At 41.7% G+C, this 19988-nt stretch overlaps 1 long non-coding RNA gene across 1 annotated transcript; it reads right to left on the reverse strand.

The window, feature by feature from the left end:
- Positions 1 to 17459: 17459 nt before the first annotated feature.
- Positions 17460 to 18275, reverse strand: LOC311009216. The gene is made up of 3 exons (XR_014596621.1): positions 18198 to 18275; positions 17894 to 17956; positions 17460 to 17626 (listed from the first exon to the last, which is right to left on the reverse strand). It is a non-coding gene; the product is annotated as an uncharacterized lncRNA (long non-coding RNA).
- Positions 18276 to 19988: the final 1713 nt, after the last annotated feature.

A 19988-nucleotide genomic window follows, 5' to 3' on the forward strand; every position in this document is an offset into this window, starting at 1 on the left:
ACAACTGGTTCTACTCATAAAAACCTATAAACCAGTATCTAGGAGAACATTTAATTATATAAACTATTAATATTGCAAATACATATTCAACCTTTTGGTAAAAAATCGTTAATCAGTCCACTAGATGGTGCAGAGGAGGTTGTTTTTTTTGTTTGTTGGTGCAGTCACTATGCAGACTGCAATAAACAGTTCAGCTTGTCTGGAGCATGATGCAACATTTATGACATTTATCACAGTGAAAATGTATCACAATATAAGTTAATGCAATACTTGAATATCGCAAACATTTTTTTAAATCATATTGTGACACAAGAATTGTGATGATATTGTATCATGGGGTCCTCTGGTAATCCCCATCCACACTTTAACCTATTTTGTCATTTTAAAAGGATAAATTATTGGATGTTATTTTAAAGAAAATGAAGCATGATTTACAAAATTAGATTTAAAGCAGATGCAAACTCACTGAACACAAAGACCCCCCCCCCCCCCCTCCCCCCACCCCACACACACACACACACACACACAGGCAATACTGCTAACCTGACCTATACTGCATCAGGTAAACAGATACTGTAAATGCCAATACATTAACTGAACAGGGGTTTACATACCATGGAGGCAGAACCTCAGTCAGCAGACCCCCAGTCAGCAGAATCCCAGTCGATAGACCCCCAGTCAGCAGACCCCCAGTCAGCAGAACCCCAGTCAGCAGACCCCCAGTCAGCAGAACCCCAGTCAGCAGGCCCCCAGTCAGCAGGCCCCTAGTCAGCAGCGCAGCACTACATGCAAGGAAGCAGCTCCAGCATCGGAGGCGGCCAACCTCCCAGTGGGGACAGAAAGTTTCCTCTGAGAAATCTTTCCAGCTCGGCACCAACGTGAAACTTCAGCATGAGGGAAAAGTTCCTTTTAATGCCATTTTCCACACCATTTATTGTTTGACAGCGCACATAAAAAGTAAATATTGAATATAAACTACACGTGTACAGTTTGTCTAATGCAGCGGTCCTCAAACATTCTGAGACACAACGATAATAATAATGATGTTTATTAGATCACCAAAGAGAAACCGGAAACGACTTAACAAGATAATAAAATTAACTTCATGTTCAGTTATACAGTCATCTCTTTACCTACTTACTACCGTTCAGTGGCGCCTATCCCAGCATGCATTGGGTTAGGAGCATGATAAGCGGTAGGCATTTTTCCATATTACAGTAAATAGAGTACACTGATCCAAGTTATTAACGCGTTTTGCACTCACTGCATTAAATAAATTAATTTACTTACCTTTTTCACCAACATGAAATTGTGCTGGAGCCAATCACAGCTGAGGGGAAGGAAAGAAAGTAGTCCACCTCAGTGAGGACGGTGGTGGAACAGCTCAGGCCGTCCGATTCAGTTTCACTCAAACACCAGTGACCCAGAACCGCACATTTGCAACAAAGAGTTTTGCAATCTCTGCAAAATGTATTCGGAAACGTCCCACAAAATAACATTTTAAAAAATGTTACAGCGAAAAACAACACCATCTGAAAACATTCAAATAATCCTAAATCACAACATTTCTGCTTTAATGTTCAATTTCTTTCAGGCCGTGCAGCATTTTTGGCAACTGAGGCACAAAACTGTAAATATAATTAAAACTGCAAGCAGTGCCGTGACGGGCCCTCGCTCATATGCGCTCGTGGACTGCCTGCGGTCACAGGGCAGTGTCGTGGACGCTACCCTTGGTGCGGCCGCCTCTCGTGGCTCAAGTTGAGACACAAGCGATTGACACCGAAAGGCATCCATCTCTCACGTACGGTCGTGGAGTGCCTGCATTCACATGGCAGCGTGGCAGCCGCCTACCTGTGCAGCGGCAACCTCCTTGTAGCACAAGTTTAGACACAAGCGATTGACATTCAAAGCCATCTGTCTGTCACGTGCAGTCGTGTAGTGGCTGCATTCACAAGTGAAATTTCAGTCACAAAGCTCACACACATGTCCATGCCTTCCTGACATCTGTCCTGCTCCCTCTAGTGTGACATCTCTCCTCCTCCCCCTGTGTCCTCCTTGCAAGCTGAAATGAGAGGAATTAGTTAAAAAAAATCAGGTTTGGCTTTTACTTGGAAAAAGTCACAAAATCAATGACATTTCCTGTCGCCAGTAGGTGGCGCTCTGACTGTGAGGCAATATAACAGTGCAGACTTGTTAAGGAAGGAACTCTAATCAAGTGTGGAAAGTTTGGAGCAGATCAGAGAAGAAACAATTAAGTTATAATAGTTTGGATGTTTATGGCAGAGTTCAACTGACAGCTGTGTGTGGATACATGTGAAGTGTGCCATCTCTCCTCCTCCATTTGTGTCCAGGCTGAAATGAGAGGAATTTAAAAAAAGGAATTAAAAGTGGCATGACTGTTGATCTGGTGTAAAGCAGACTGGAACTGCATGTGAGATTCACAGATTCTCTAGTGTCACTGATAGATCTCTGACTCCCCCTGGTGGTCGCTGTGCCCCTGTGTCTCTCCCCCCTGTGTCCTGAGTGAAGATTGAGTGAAAACCTGGCTGAATTACACACTTGGCTAAAAACATTTTTTTTTACCCACTTTATCATGACTTTAGGCGGTGGGTCTCAGAGGCTTTTTTGTACATCTCTACATGGGCTATCTAGGAAAAAATATTTCATGCGTGTACGCTTAACCTAGAGGGGGGGCTGTTGCTCAGAAAAAGGGCCTTAAATCAGACACATTTCATGTCACCATTAGGTGGCGCTCTACCTTTGAGTTAAAATTGCAGTGCAGTTGTGTTCAGGACCTGACTCTTATCAAGCATGAATATTTTGGAGCAGATCGGAGAAGAAACGGTGAAGTTTAAATGCCTGAAGGTTGAAAATAGTAGCGCAGTCATGGCGTCGCCGTGGCCACGCCCCTAGACTTTTGGAGCATCTTTGAGTAACTTTTTGTCCTAAAGGCCTTTCCAACCACATATCCAATTTTGGTATCAATCGGATCAACGGTATAGTACAAGTTCGATTTAGTACGACCCCTGTGAATGACCAAAAACAGCCAAAAACTGCCAAAAATTGCACTTTTTGGAAATTTGTGGCAGCGCCAAACATTACTCAATTTGATGAAACTTGACATGTATGTTCTTTGAAGCTATGGCAACATAGGTTTCAAGTTTCTGGCCCAAAGGTTATAGAGTTATGCTAATTGCGATTTGGTGGCCCAACCCTCTTAGGTGCATTGGCCGATATCTTCTGATTAAATGCATATTTTCAAAAGCTTTTCAGACCATCACCACAGCTAGGTCTAACGAGTATGCGTACCAAATTCCGTCGAAATCGGGTCAACGGTGTCCGAGGAATGAACAACTTCTTGTTTTTCATAAAATCCAAGATGGCGGAAAATTTTCCCAGGCGGACTTTTGTACTCCAATAGGATTTCAAAGGTCGTAGGCGTGAAAGAATAATAAAAAAAAAACCATTGCAATAACAATAGGGCTTCGCAGCCCGACATTGTCGGCGCTTGGACCCTAAATAGCATGAAAAGGACATAAAAACATGATTGGCAACAAGCAAATGAAAACTTTATTGCATGTTTTGAAAAGGATTAAAAGTGTAAAACAATGGTGGGTGGGTGGAGAGGGGGAGAGTGTGAGGTCAAATGTGGAGAAGTCAACGAATTCAGATGAATGCAGCTTTCCTGGGTGGATGTTGAAGTCACCGAGGACGACGAGTGGTGTGCCATCATCAGGGGAGCAGCTCAGGAGGGCATCCATCTCATCTAAAAAGTCACTGAGAGGACCGGGTGGGCGATAGATCACTATGATGTTGAGCTTGAAAGGAAGGGTGACAGAGACGGCATGAAATTCAAGTGCAGATCGGGTTAGGTGGTCCAGAGGAAGGACCTGGTAGAACCACCTGGGTGAGATAAGGAGTCCAGTTCCTCCATCCTCGACCTGTTGGTCTTGGGGACTGTGAAAACGAGTAGACAGTTGAGAGGGCAGCTGGAGTGGCAGTGTTTTCTGGGGTGATCCAGGTAAGGGCCCCTCCGTAAGGGCCAGGAAGTGGAGAGTTTGCAGGGAGGCATACGTTGAAATGGTGTCCGCTTTCTTGACTGCAGACTGGCAGTTCCACAGCCCCCCTAGTAAATTAAGTTCCGTAATGGTGGAGAATGGTGGGTAGCAGAGATTGGATGGGTTACAGCCTCGAGCGAAGGGTCTCTGGTAAAATTTTCTCCAGTGTGATGTCCTGACTGGGATAGGACACATGGCTGTGATGGGTGGTGGTTGAGATGTTATGCCCACCTCAATGGACTCCCACAGATCGACTTCCTTGTCTTTGTTCAACTGTCTTCGTTCGGCTGTCCTGACGCTGCAGCTGTAGTGACAAGCTCTTAAGTGCTTGGTTTACCACATGCAGGTTTAACGCCCCCCCCTCCAATCAAGTCTATTCACTGCAGCTGAGATGGCTGAAACTAGGTAATTGCCCACTCTAGTATGAACAGCTTCACAAGAAATTAAACAAGCTAGACAAGACTAAATATTACAACTGGTTCTACTCATAAAAACCTATAAACCAGTATCTACGAGAACATTTCATTATATGAACTATTAATATTGCAAATACATATTCAACCTTTTGGTAAAAAATCCTTATTCAGTCCACTAGATGGTGCCTGGGAGGTTGTTTTTTTTGTTTGTTGGTGCAGTCACTATGCAGACTGCAATAAACAGTTCAGCTTGTCTGGAGCATGATGCAACATTTATGACATTTATCACAGTGAAAATGTATCACAACATAAGTTATTGCAAAACTTGAATATCGCAAACATTTTTTTAAATCATATTGTGACACAAGAATAATAATAAACAGATACTGTAAATGCTAATACCATTAACTGAACAGGGGTGTACGTACCATGTAGGCAGACCCCCAGTCAGCAGACCCCCAGTCAGCAGTACAGCACTGCATGCAAGGAAGCAGCTGAAGCATCGGAGGCGGCCAACCTCCCAGTGGGGACAGAAAGTCTGTTTCCTCTTCTGGCCTATCAACTCTGTGGTGATGAGCAGCCATAACAAAAACAAAATGATGGGCAGAAAGTGGGAGCGAACATGTAGTCTGGCCGGGCCTGATAAAACATTTTCTTTTTGACAAAGTAAAAGAAAATTACAGACGGCTGTTTTACATTAAATTCTTCCGATGTACCATCGCAATCCCATTATTAATTTAATAATCAACATGCTGAAGTGGTCTGTGCTCTACGACGGCGTATTAGGGCCACTGTCGAAAAAAAAAAAAAAAAAACCAGAGCCGAGAGAGGTGGGCAATATTCTGAGATTAAAAGTCGCAAATTTGCTAGTTTTAAAGTGGCAAATTTACGAGTTTAAAAAGTCGCAAATTTACGAGAAAAAACTCGCAAATTTGCGAGTTTAAAAAGTCGCAAATTTACGAGAAAAAACTCGCAAATTTGCGAGTTTTAAAGTGGCAAATTTGCTAGTTTATTACGATGCTAACAACCGGCATTTATGCTAGCTAACTTCCCATGACTGTAGCTTTTATCTTTCTTATTTATCCATCCCGTGTGTCAATGCTTTGCTAAGGTCCTTAGGGTGATGGCTCTTGATGGTTAGTGTTGATTAATTTTATATGGGCCAAATTGTCATCTTACGGTATGTGTGTTTGTTCATCGGGTGGTTTGGCTAAGCTAGCGGTCATAGAGGAAGTAATCACGTAGCTTGACCCGGATGTTTGCCGTTGCTATGACAACAAGTGAAAGCTACTGCCAGCTAGATTAGGCAAACTACTTGCTCAATAAACACAAATAAGATGACAATTTGGCCCAAATAAAATTAACCAACAATAACCATCAACAGCCATTACCTTAAGGGCCTTAGCAGAGCGTCACACGTTGGGATGAATTAATTAGAAAGATAAAAGCGACATTCGGAAGCGAAGTTAGCTAGCATAAATGCAGGTTGTTAGCATCATAATAAACTAGCAAATTCGCCACTTTAAAACTCGCAAATTTGCGAGTTTTTTCTCGTAAATTTGCGACTTTTTAAACTCGTAAATTTGCCACTTTTTTCTCGCAAATTTGCCACTTTTTTCTCGAAATATTACCCCCTCCCCCGGGTCCGTATTTTTTTTTTTTTTCATACTTGGCCGTAATACGCCGTCGTAGTGCTCTTTCTTCATTTTATTCCATTTTAAAAAAACAAGATTTTGCCATTGGCCACTGCCAAGTTGTCAACAACACAACATCACATCGAAATTTCTTTGGAAAGGAGAAACACTGCAATAAGATTAACAGACAGACATGCTCAATGACACACTTCATAATCTGTAGGGAAAACATTTCTACAAAATAAGAGTTTTTACTGCTGCTTAAATGATTTCTTACAAAAAATACACAGTTATTATGATACTCATGAGTTTGATCACCATTCATGTTTCAAGCCAACAGTCTGCCATAGAACAAGGCAGCGCAACTGGTGAAGTTGCTCTCAGAGTGGCAATGCATACACAGAAGCAACCAGAACCCAGCCCCCTCCTACTGTGCAGCGCTGCAGTATCAGAACTGTAAATACTGATGTGCATTACATTGGCTTGGTCTGCATATTATACTTACCTGCTTCTGTATTAATAACACTGTTTCTGGTTTGTGGGGCACAGTAGATTGTTGTGGGGGAAGTTAAATCTCTACCATATACTACAGTTCAACTTTTGTTATGTTTTATGTATTTTCCCAGTTGGATGACAAAGTGAGCTTTAAGCAGCAGCATGAATAATTAGTGACACTTTGTGAGGCAACAGGAGCCTCATATCTACCGGTATGCAGGAAAGAAAGAAATATATATCATTTTCAAAGTCGTGATTCAAACTGGTCTATTTGTGTGAGAATGGTGTGAAAAGGAAGGAAACAGATAGTGTAATCTCAGAAGCAGAAGATAATGAAACTTCCGATCCTACACTAACACGCGATACATCTTCATTTTCTCTGCAGTTCCTGATTTCATCCAATGTTCTTGGTGTGTCTTAAGCTTCCTCTCCACAGAATAGAAGCATTTCCCAGAAGCAGCGTGAGGATGGGACACGCTGTGCTCCGTGTGCTGGGGTTTCTCTGTGAGGACTTTGTTTAAATCATAGTTCCCATCGATGCAACGTTTTAAATGCCTGATGTTGTTTGTTTTACAGCCAGTTTGATAATGTATGACGATGTTTCAAACTCTGTTTCAGCTCTCATCCTCTACTGTGAACCAGCTCAAGGTAATTACACAGTTATTCTTTTGATATTCACTCGGGATGAAGCAGTATCACCTTTTAACTGTAGGATAAGTGCAGTGACAGGAAATAAAACATCTCACTTTCATGCATCTTGTGTTGGTTTCTAGATGCTCTGCTGACCATTGAGCCAAACTGGTCCACTTTATTTACCGGAGAGTCTGTTACCTTCATGTGTGACATGAGGCAAGGAAATGACAACGACTGGTTTTACATGATCGGGAAGGATGGTTACGCTGTTCTCTCATGGAAAGAACATAAGAATTATACATCAACTTCTCTAGATCCAGGCCAGAGTGGTGAATATCACTGTGTTGGTGATCGTAAGAGGTCATATTTGAGAAAAGAAAGTAATAAAGTCTCTCTAACTGTATCAGGTAAGTTCTCAAAGTTTTACCTCATGACAAATCACTTATTTATGAGCCATGTGTATATGATCACCCTGTTTGATAAAGTGCTAATATGATATAATGTAATATGAGCTTAAAGTTCTGATATATATATATAATGTATGTCCTTTGTTTAAAGGAGCAATCATCACATATTTAATAATTGTATCTGTTGTGAGAGAGTAATACAGGACGGTACATCCTAGAAATGAATGCATCTTGTTGTACAAAGTGTCTCTTATTAGTGATAAGAGTAATGTATTAAACCAGGCAGTTTGAAAGTGGCGCCTCCTTCAGGGGAAATGTAGTCTTTTATTATAGTATGAGTGACTTTGGCATCTTCTCGTGTCTCAAACTCTACTTGTTCTTAACATTTGTTCATATTTGTGATATATTGAACTGATTTACTAAAAAGAAAAAGGAACCATCTGTGTTACACAGACAAAGATGTGATCCTGCAAACTCCTGCGTCCACCTTGTTCAGAGGAGAGTCGGTGACGCTTCGCTGTCGGCATCGTGATCAGAGAAAGGAGGAGGCAACCTTCTACAAAGACGGATCACTGATAGAAACGGACATAAACCAACAAAACACAGTTGAAGTGACGACTTCTCCGACGTCAACCGAGAGCTCTTACTCGTGTAAATTTGAGGATGAAGAATCTGAATCAGTAAAACTGAAAATGCAACGTGAGTACTTTTCACATTAAGGAGCTGCAGACGTATAACCTTCCCAGAGTGAAGCAGAGGGAGTTTTTATTCTCTAGAATCCACGTTAGTTTAAGTTAATCTACACTTTCAGTGGTTAATGTATGTGATGATCACCGTTGATTGATTTCCATCAGGTCGCTACACCTTAATTATATACACAGATTTAAAAGTAATTACTACATTATTTTCTGCCATTAGTTGTAGCAGCACCAAGAAAATAATGACCACATTCATGTCTTTGTTCTACATTAAAACAGCACGACCAAAGGCCCGTCTCAACAAAGGCTCTGAACGGGACTATGTGACCCTGACCTGCTCTGTGGGACCATCATCACCATCACCATCATCACCATCATCACCATCATCCTCTGGTTGGAAATATTTCTGGTACAGAGGTGATATATCCTCTGAACCACTGACCACACAAGATTACATTCTCCTCTCAAACGGACAAATCCGTGTCTCACAAAGAGGACTCTACTGGTGTAGAGGAGGACGAGGAAACCCAGTTTTCTACACGGAGTACAGTGAAGTAATAAGTGGTGAGTTGATATGGAGAACAATGTAAAAATAATCCTTATTCATAATAAAACATATTTGACCTTTAATACACTGATACTGTTGAATCATGGACAGTTAAAATCAGGCCTGTTGTGACTCTGCAACCCAACTGGCCTGAGTTATACTCTGGAGAGACGATCACTGTGTGTCTAGTCGAGGATGGAGGAGACACTGAGTGGGAGTACGAATGGTTGACACCCAACTCATACAGACCTCAAAACCCACGTGACCACATGATTAGGTCATCACTCGGTGGAAAGTACCGGTACAAGGGCAGAAGTAAAAAATACAAGATCTTCACAGACTCGAGTGATGCTTTCACACTGAAACTTGATTCCAGTAAGTCACCTGTTTTATTTTGCTGAATGTAAAACAAGTTTATATTATTTCAAATGTTAGTTTGGTTGATATATTTTAAGATGATGCACCTTCACACTTGTGTGACACATTTGGAGATGGAGAACTAAGTAGGATACAAGTAGTGCTCCACTGACTCATCATAACATGTCTTCGTTCTGTGAAATCATGTCCAACAGATAAACCTAAGCCTGATCTCACTGTGTCTCCATCATGGCTGAGTCCTGGAGCCTCGGTGACTCTGAACTGCAGTGTTCAGCATCCGTCTGCAGGATGGAGGTTCTACTGGTATAAGGCTGTTCCCAAACCCTCAGAGAGCTCCTACAACTCCTACAGTTATGAGCTGCTACCTGGTAGCACCATCGGGACCGAACCCTACATTGTTCATGGACAGACGCACACGGCAGGATATATGTGCAGGGCTGAAAGAGGAGATCCAGTCTACTCCACTCATTATAGTGACACTAAGTTTGTCTGGTCTGGAGGTAGGTTTGTCTTGACTTTTCCATTCTTGCACAAAAGAAGACATTTAGTTATTATGGAGATATTTTAGTCACGTTCACGTTTTCACGTTACAAGAAGGCCACCTTAGTTTGCCGACAGGTTTGACGTTAATGCAATAATGTCTCTATTGGTGTGATCCTTTGTTTCTTCTCACCAACAATTAAAAAGGTTAAGAACACAATAAACCTGCAGGAGTATGTCCATCGTCCCCTCATTACGTCTTGTTTTTCAGATTTCAATCCAGCGGCATCTCTCTCAGTGAGTCCTGACAGAGTGCAACACTTCGAGGAAGAGTCGCCGTCACTGAGCTGTGAGGGAAACTCCACTGAGTGGAGAGTGAGCAGGTCTTCTTCACATGGCTCCCCATTATACTGTACTAGCTGGGGGACAATGACTGGATCCACATGCATCATGAACCGCAGCCGGATCAGTGGAGTGTACTGGTGTGAGTCTGGAACAGGACAGTTCAGCAATGCAGTCAACATCACTATAGATAGTGAGTTTTAAATTATTTTAATTTGGAAGTATTTCTATTTCAACCTGCACCAGCTGGTCTTTCTGACCAAAACTTCATCTTCATCGAATGTGTAGTAATACTTGTGTATCTTTCTCATGATTTATGTGTAGTTCACAGTGATGTCTCAGTGCCCGGGTCTGAACAAAGCTCTCCACGTCCTGTCGTGTTGATCACCGGGTTGGTTTGTGGAGTTTTAATGATTATGATCCTGCTGCTGGGTCTGTATCACTGCAGAAAGTCAAAACGTCAGATGTTTTCCTTCTTATATCACATTGATTGCAGCCCGATGATGAAAAGTCAAAGGTGTAATTCCAAGTCATGGAAACAATACGATGACTTGCAATATAAAATCACCTTTTTTTGTTTAACAGATTCAAGCTTCATGAGGTTGGTACAAGTCTCCCTCCTCTCATTCTGAACATAACATTTACATGTTCCTTATTAAATCCACCTAATTTACTACGTGTTTTGGACCCAGCAGGTCTCAGAGCACCAATCAGAGCCCAGCTGCAGACCTGGTTGATCCTCAACAACAAGTCTACAGTTCTCTTCTCCACGGTCAGCCTGAGTTATGATTCCCTTTAGGCATCATCCTTAACTGTAAAGCTAACATTTCCCCCTTTGTTTAAGAGGATATACAAATGATTTTATCGGGATCACAATGATTGATATGACCTTGATTTTCACTGCTCTGTAGGTGATGCTTGTGTCTATGAAGAAATCAGAGGCTCCGAACAACCAGAACATGGTACAGTATATTCTTTGAGTTTAACAGAGAGCAGTAAACAAAGTACTATTTTTAAATACTACAATGAAATGATTCAGTTGACTGACGACCCCGTTAGTTACATATTCTGTGGTTGGGGTTAAAGGTGATGATTGCTAAGAAGGAAGTGAGTACTTTTATTCTATGTGGTGAGAATTAAATGCCTGAACAAACAAAGGGAAATCCTCTTTTCATGCATTCATCTGATGCTTTTTACATAGAATATGAATGAACCAGAAGAAGAGAACGTTTATGTGAGGACATGATCAGCTGCAGGTAAAGTCAAGTTCAACAGACTTTGTACTACAGTAAACCAATTATTAATACATTGTCCCTTCACACCTCATATAGATCTTCCAGGATTAATGAAGGCCTCTGTAAGGAGCGAGCCAATGGAATGGATGACAACATGAAAGACCACATCCTTTAGCAAGCAGCAATTATTGTGTGCACCTCTGCTTTCCTAATACCAGACAGCATTTTCTACAGTTGAGCTATTAGCAGATCATTTACATTTAATATTCAGTTGTTCATATATTATTAAAAAAACATTTAATTATAATAATCCATATAATGTGTGTTTATTGTCCACTTCCTTCTTTGGTGGAGTATTATGTCACTTTCTTGTTTTTAAACCTCCAGTAGACGACTATAAGAGCAGGTCGCTGGTTCCACAAGCAGCAATAATAAGTTGTTTGAAACATCAGCGTCGGTACACTGGTGATAGTGCAGCTATGGAGTCAGAAAATCATCAAGTTTCCCCTCTGTATGTTCTTTACTTTGACCCGGATGTGTTTAATGTTTTATGCATCGACTGTCAGCGCCATCAGACATCTTTTAAGAATAAAAATGTTTTTTAAAAAGCTTGGCTTTCATTATTGGCAAATGTGTTTGTCTGTTCTATAAAAATCTGATTCGTATTTGATCATCCAGCTCCAATTTAGTGTCACATTAAATAGAAACCTGTGACATTTGCCACGATCCTGCCTGCAGAATAAACCCTGAACCTCGCAACCAATCACTCATAGGCTAAATACATGAACTCAATATAAATGTAAAGGCTTTCTCTTCAACACACGCCTTATTCATAAAGAGAGACAAATTTCAGTGTACTCACAGAATAACCCGGCATCCTCACCGACACTCCCACTCTTCCTCTGAGAAATCTTTCCAGCTCGGCACCAACGTGAAACTTCAGCATGAGGGTAAAGTTCCTTTGCCATTTTCCACACCATTTATTGTTTGACAGCGCAGATAAAAAGTAAATACTGAACATAAACTACACGTGTACAGTTTGTCTGATGCTGCGGTCCTCAAACATTCTGAGTCACAACGATCATAATAATGATGTTTATTAGATCACCAAAGAGAAACCGGAAACGACTTAACAAGATAATAAAATTAACTTCATGTTCAGTTATACGGTCATCTCTTTACCTACTTACTACCATTCATTGGCACCAATCCCAGCATGCATTGGGTTAAGAGCATGATAAGCAGTGGGCATTTTTCCATATTACAGTATGTTATGTGTGGCCAGGTAGTGTTGTTTTTCTTGCTGCTGTTTCCCCTCCCTCCTCCTTCTTCCTGCTCTCCAGGCTGGTAGACTATTTGTAATCAGCCTGGGGATAAAAAGGTGGAGGAGGGAGGCCTCAGGTTCTCACTCTGGGCTCAGCAGGAAAAGGGGAAGGTTCGTTTGGTTGTCAGTTAACCCTGTTTTTTTCCCCCCACTTCTGTCTTTATGTCAGAAGTTCATTATTTTAGTTTATTATTTTAGTTTGGGTTGGAGATCCCTGGCAGCCCTGTTTTGTCGTATTTGTTTTAGGCTTGCCCTATTTCTTTCTTTTTCTTAGTGGGAAAACACAGGGTGCGACGGCCCACAGCGTGGCTGGCCCTGCGTTTTCCCCTTTTGTTCTTTTTGGCCGGGATCTCCTTCTCCCTTTTGGTTGAATACTTTGAATGATTAAAGGTTAACTTTCTTTTTCTCTTTTTTCTTCCCCAGTAATCGTTAAGTTTAATAAATAAACTTTTGAAACTTAATTCTTGTGGTGTCCCTTCTATGTGCTATGGTCTCATCGAGCCTAAGTCAACTAAAGTCTATGAGGCCGTAACACAGTAAATAAAGTACAATGATCCAAGTCGGAAACGTCCCACAAAATAACATTTTAAAAAATGTTACAGGGAAAAACAACACCATCTGAAAACATTCAAATAATCCTAAATCACAAAATTTCTGCTTTAATGTTCAATTTCATTCAGGCCGTGCAGCATTTTTGGCAACTGAGGCACAAAACTGTAAACATCATTAAAACTGCAAGCAGTGCCGTGACGGGCCCTCGCTCATATGCGCTCGTGGACTGCCTGCGGTCACAGGGCAGTGTCGTGGACGCTACCCTTGGTGCGGCCGCTTCTCGTGGCTCAAGTTGAGACACAAGCGATTGACACCGAAAGGCATCCATCTCTCACGTGCGGTCGTGGAGTGCCTGCATTCACATGGCAGCGTGGCAGCTGCCTACCTGTGCAGCGGCAACCTCCTTGTAGCGCAAGTTTAGACACAAGCGATTGACATCCAAAGCCATCTGTCTGTCACGTGCAGTCGTGTAGTGGCTGCATTCACAAGTGAAACTACATTTCAGTCACAGAGCTCACACACATGTCCATGCCTTCCTGACATCTCTCCTCCTCCCCCTAGTGTGACCTCTCCTCCTTTTACCCACTTTATCATGACTTTAGGCGGTGGGTCTCAGAGGCTTTTTTGTACATCTCTACTTGGGCTATCTAGGAAAAAATATTTCATGCGTGTACGCTTAACCTAGAGGGGGGGCTGTTGCTCAGAAAAAGGGCCTAAAATTAGACACATTTCATGTCGCCATTAGGTGGCGCTCTACCTGTGAGTTAAAATTGCAGTGCAGTTGTGTTCAGGACCTGACTCTTATCAAGCATGAATATTTTGGAGCAGATCGGAGAAGAAACGGTGAAGTTTAAATGCCTGAAGGTTGAAAATAGTAGCGCAGTCATGGCGTCGCCGTGGCCACGCCCCTAGACTTTTGGAGCATCTTTGAGTAACTTTTTGTCCTTAAGGCCTTTACAACCACATATCCAATTTTGGTATCAATCGGATCAACGGTATAGCACAAGTTCGATTTAGTACGACCCCTGTGAATGACCAAAAACTGCCAAAAACGGCCAAAAATGGCACTTTTTGGAAATTTGTGGCAGCGCCAAACATTACTCAATTTAATGAAACTTGACATGTATGTTCTTTGAAGCTATGGCAACATAGGTTTCAAGTTTCGTCATTTTTGGCCCAAAGGTTATAGAGTTATGCTAATTGCGATTTGGTGGCCCAACCCTCTTATGTTCATTGGCCGATATCTTCTGATTAAATGCATATTTTCAAAGGCTTTTCAGACCATCACCACAGCTAGGTCTAACGAGTATGCGTACCAAATTCCGTCCAAATCGGGTGTCCGAGGAATGAACAACTTCTTGTTTTTCATAAAATCCAAGATGGCGGAAAATTTTCCCAGGCGGACTTTTGTACTCCAAGAGGATTTCGAAGGTCGAAGGCGTGAAAGAAAAATAAAAAAAAACATTGCAATAACAATAGGGCTTCGCAGCCCGACGTTGTCGGCGCTCGGGCCCTAAATAGCATGAAAAGGACATAAAAACACGATTGGCAACAAGCAAATGAAAACTTTCTTGCATGTTTTGAAAAGGAATAAAAGTGTAAAACAATGGTGGGTGGGTGGAGAGGGGGAGAGTGTGAGGTCAAATGTGGAGAAGTCAACGAATTCAGATGAATGCAGCTTTCCTGGGTGAATGTTGAAGTCACCGAGGATGACGAGTGGTGTGCCATCATCAGGGGAGCAGCTTAGGAGGGCATCCATCTCATCTAAAAAGTCACAGAGAGGACCCGGTGGGCGATAGATCACTATGATGCTGAGCTTGAAAGGAAGGGTGATAGAGACGGCATGAAATTCAAGTGCAGATCGGGTTAGGTGGTCCAGAGGAAGGACCTGGTAGAACCACCTGGGTGAGATAAGAAGTCCAGTTCCTCCATCCTCGACCTGTTGGTCTTGGGGAGTGTGAAAACGAGTAGACAGTTGAAAGGGAAGCTGGAGTGGCAGTGTTTTATGGGGTGATCCAGGTCTCCGTAAGGGCCAGGAAGTGGAGAGTTTGCAGGGAGGCATACGCTGAAATGGTGTCTGCTTTCTTGACTGCAGACTGGCAGTTCCATCCCCCCCCCCCCCCTAGTACTTCAAGTTCCGTACCTGTGGAGAATGGTGGGTAGCAGAGATTGGATGGGTTACAGCCTCGAGCGAGGGGTCTCTGGTAAAATTTTCTCCAGTGTGATGTCCTGACTGGGACACATGGCTGTGATGGGTGGTGGTTGAGATGTTATGCCTACCTCAATGGACTCCCACATATCGACTCCCTTGTCTTTGTTCAACTGTCTTCGTTTGGCTGTCCTGATGCTGCAGCTGTAATGACAAGCTCTTAAGTGCTTGGTTTACCACATGCAGGTTTAGCCCCTCCCCCCTCCAATCAAGTCTATTCACTGCAGCTGAGATGGCTGAAACTAGGTAATTGCCCACTCAGTATGAACAGCTTCACAAGAATTTAAACAAGCTAGACAAGACTAAATATTACAACTGGTTCTACTCATAAAAACCTATAAACCAGTATCTAGGAGAACATTTCATTATCTGAACTATTAATATTGCAAATACATATTCAACCTTCTGGGAAAAAATCCTTAATCAGTCTACTAGATGGTACCTAGGAGGTTTTTTTTTTTGTTTGTTGGTGCAGTCACTATGCAGACTGCAATTAACAGTTCAGCTTGTCTGGAGCATGATGCAACATTTATGACATTTATCACAGTGAAAATGTATCACAATATAAGTTATTGCAATACTTGAATATCGCAAACATTTTTTAAAATCATATTGTGACACAAGAATTGTGATAATATTGTATCATGGGGTCGTTTGGTGATCCCCATCCACACTTTAACCTATTTTGTCATTTTAAAAGGATACATTATTGGATGTTATTTTAAAGAAAATGAAGCATGATTTACAAAATTAGATTTAAAGCAGATGCAAACTCACTGAACACAAAGACCCCCCCCCCCCCCCACACACACACACACACACACACACACAGGCAATACTGCTAACCTGACCTATACTGCATCAGGTAAACAGATACTGTAAATGCCAATACATTAACTGAACAGGGGTTTACATACCATGGAGGCAGACCCTCAGTCAGCAGAGCCCCAGTCGGCAGAACCCCAGTCAGCAGACCCCCAGTCGGCAGACCCCAGTCGGCAGACCCCCAGTCAGCAGACCCCCAGTCAGCAGACCCCCAGTCAGCAGCGCAGCACTACGTGCAAGGAAGCAGCTCCAGCATCGGAGGCGGCCAACCTCCCAGTGGGGACAGAAAGTTTCCTCTGAGAAATCTTTCCAGCTCGGCATCAACGTGAAACTTCAGCATGAGGGAAAAGTTCCTTTTAATGCCATTTTCCACACCATTTATTGTTTGACAGCGCACATAAAAAGTAAATACTGAACATAAACTACACGTGTACAGTTTGTCTAATGCAGCGGTCCTCAAACATTCTGAGTCACAACGATAATAATAATGATGTTTATTAGATCACCGAAGACAAACCGGAAACGACTTAACAAGATAATAAAATTAACTTCATGTTCAGTTATACAGTCATCTCTTTACCTACTTACTATGGTTCAGTGGCGCCTATCCCAGCATGCATTGGGTGAGGAGCATGATAAGCGGTAGGCATTTTTCCATATTACAGTAAATAAAGTACACTGATCTAAGTTGTTAACGCGTTTTGCACTCACTGCATAAAATAAATTAATTTACTTACCATTTTCACCAACATGAAATTGTGCCGGAGCCAATCACAGCTGAGGGGAAGGAAAGAAAGTAGTCCACCTCAGTGAGGACGGTGGTGAAACAGCTCAGGCCGTCCGATTCAGTTTCACTCAAACACCAGTGACCCAGAACCGCACATTTGAGTTTTGCAATCTCTGCAAAATGTATTCGGAAACTTCCCACAAAATAACATTTTAAAAAATGTTATAGGAAAAAACAACACCATCTGAAAACATTCAAATAATCCTAAATCACAACATTTCTGCTTTAATGTTGCAGATTTTTTGGCAACTGAGGCTCAAAACTGTACATATAAATAGCATGAAAAGGACATAAAAACATGATTGGCAGCACGCACATAAAAACTTTATTGCATGTTTTAAAAAGGATTAAAAGTGTAAAACAAAGTACACTATTGATCCACATTTAAAAGGAAAGTTCATTTTACATGAAAAATGCATTTGCTTCTCTCATGGACCTGGAGAAGAAGAGAAAACAGATTAAAAGTTATTTAAGACATATTTGCTTTACAATTTAAAGGCATAAATCTCAAACATGCGTACTACATATCAGCATTATTACCACGAGCCGTTCCCACTTTGACTTGAGCATAAACCGTTTCTTCTGTTACTGCAAGAGATGATTTTCCTATGAAGAGAGAGGTGACGAGTTTGAATTATTGTTTTACATTCAATAGATGATCAACAGATGTTATCCGAAAGTCCTCAAAATTATGACGGGCTCTCATTCACATAGAATGTGCATAAATACAAATGAGACAGGAGGGAACGAGTCACAGCTTTCAAGGACCAATAATTAAAAAATGAGGAAGCCACCTAGGATTTCTGCTGTGATCTGACCTGATTTAATACTTTCAACGCAAAATATTGGATGGAGATGTGCGAGTGACCGTACCTGCAGCCGATCCTATCCTCACATCAGAGTAAACGCAGCTCTCCTCCGGTTCATCACGCCGTCCTGATGAGACAAATAAACTACCTGTACTTTCTTGTATTTCCGGCATTGCTGGCAGTCTCTTAACTACAGCATTGCTTGCTTGCATCTCAAGCCCCTACCCTTCTTCCGGATGCTTTTAAGCCGTATGGAAGAGAGTGGGAGATTGCTGGATTGGTCTTCGTTTTCATTGTGTTGTATTGGAAACCGAGGCGCTACTCTTTCACGTCAGATCCATCAAAAGTACCGAAGCACGAGGTCTCACCCTTTGACTTCCGGTAGCAACGCCACGCCAGCAGGAGAATAATCAGCAGGAATCCACAAAGCAACTGTAGAAGAAAATGTGTTACCTTACATTTCTTATTTGTTCTTCATATAATGTTCCTTTCTCTCGGGAATATCAAATGTCCTGCTGAGGTGTTTCTATTGAATTTAACCCTTGCCGTCTTGATGAAAAGACTCTTTGATCTTTCCCTCTTCCTGAACTGTCTCCATAACATTTGTTTTTCATACATTGATCAAGGCCCGATGAGTGACCCCTGTAGTGACATCGTCTAGCTGTCCCGAGAACGGTCACACCTTGTAGACATCAACAGATGTCTCTTCCTCTGCAGAGAGACATGTGTTGATTCAATGCAAATCCACTCATGACGCCTTCCCTTTTGTTCTCCCGAATGTTCTGTATAAATCCAACTCGGCCAGGCCATTCGGCAGACTGGATCTTCATGGATACACTGTGAATTTCTTTTCTCCACTGTCAGTGATTAAACCTCATTTGAACCAGCCACAGAATTGGACCTGAAGAGTTTTCTTCTACATATCGTAATATAATAATAATAATAGAATTAATTAAATGTATTATTTATAATAAGTTATGCAACATTTAGACTACCAGGAAAAACATAAGGAGCTTATTGCTAGTAAACCATTAGGTATTGGTGATATTGATGAAACAACCGTTAAATATTATGAAAGTTAACAAATATCTAAATTGTTCATGGGACTAATTATCCTTAGGAGGAGGAGACAAAAACACATTTTTTTTGGTAAATATGGGAGTGAGCACTCTCACCGTCACTCCCTCCTTTTTGCTGAGCTTTAAATTATTTCATTTACTCGCTACAAAGTACTAAAACACATCTGAAGAGCAGTTGTACTACTAAAAAAACTGCCATGAATGTGACGTTTTTCAAGTTGTCATCTGTGCAACTTGTTTTGTTGATGATACACTTCTATCATCAACAAAACAAAGTCACATTTTTTTTTCTTTTTAAAGGAGCTGAAAATAATTCTGAACATGGGCTGGCCCTCTGACGTTTGAATTGTATCATCAAAACTGCATAGGCTACTAACCTACCTCCAATGTAGATGTTTTTAAATAACATTTTTGACCCAGGTGGACAGCTTGGGCTACCTGTGGTTACCATGGATACACATTATACATTATAGTAGTCCGAGCTTTCCACTGGATCTTCACGCTCACTCTTCTCGTCGATACCTTTCAGCTGAATCGAATGAAACGTGGCATCATCACCCACTTCTTTGGCATATCCACCTAAAAATAAGAATTCTTTCAAAATCATTCAATCCGTTACAAATAAAATAGGGTTCCAATACTTCCACATTGAAAATGTTTGTACCGTACCATTTCCCATGTCTTTACAGCCGCCGATTGTATCGTACATGCATAGGTCAGCTACGGGTCAGTTGAAAATCGAGACAAAATCACATCACTGCATCTCTGACATTTCAGTGGCTTCGTGCAAAAAAATAGTTCATTTCAAGGTGAGGGAATTCTGATGGTGGCATTAACGGGATTAAGGAAGGCTAACCTTCAAGAGGTGAGGCATATATGTGCTCTTGAGTTGCATCCGGGTCGACCCGTTTATCCAGATCGGTGATCTGAGGCTGCTCCGGTCTAAACATATATAAATATATATAAAGGAACTGCAGTGAACGTAACAGTTAGGTTCAGAGTGAGGGAAGAGAGGGTTGCACCAACCTGTCACTGGATGGATCTGTAAAAGAAGACATTTCTATCTTTATTTTTTGGCAG

This window comes from Eutrigla gurnardus (assembly GCF_963514095.1).
Source record: "Eutrigla gurnardus genome assembly, chromosome: 23".
Classification (NCBI taxonomy): domain Eukaryota; kingdom Metazoa; phylum Chordata; class Actinopteri; order Perciformes; family Triglidae; genus Eutrigla; species Eutrigla gurnardus.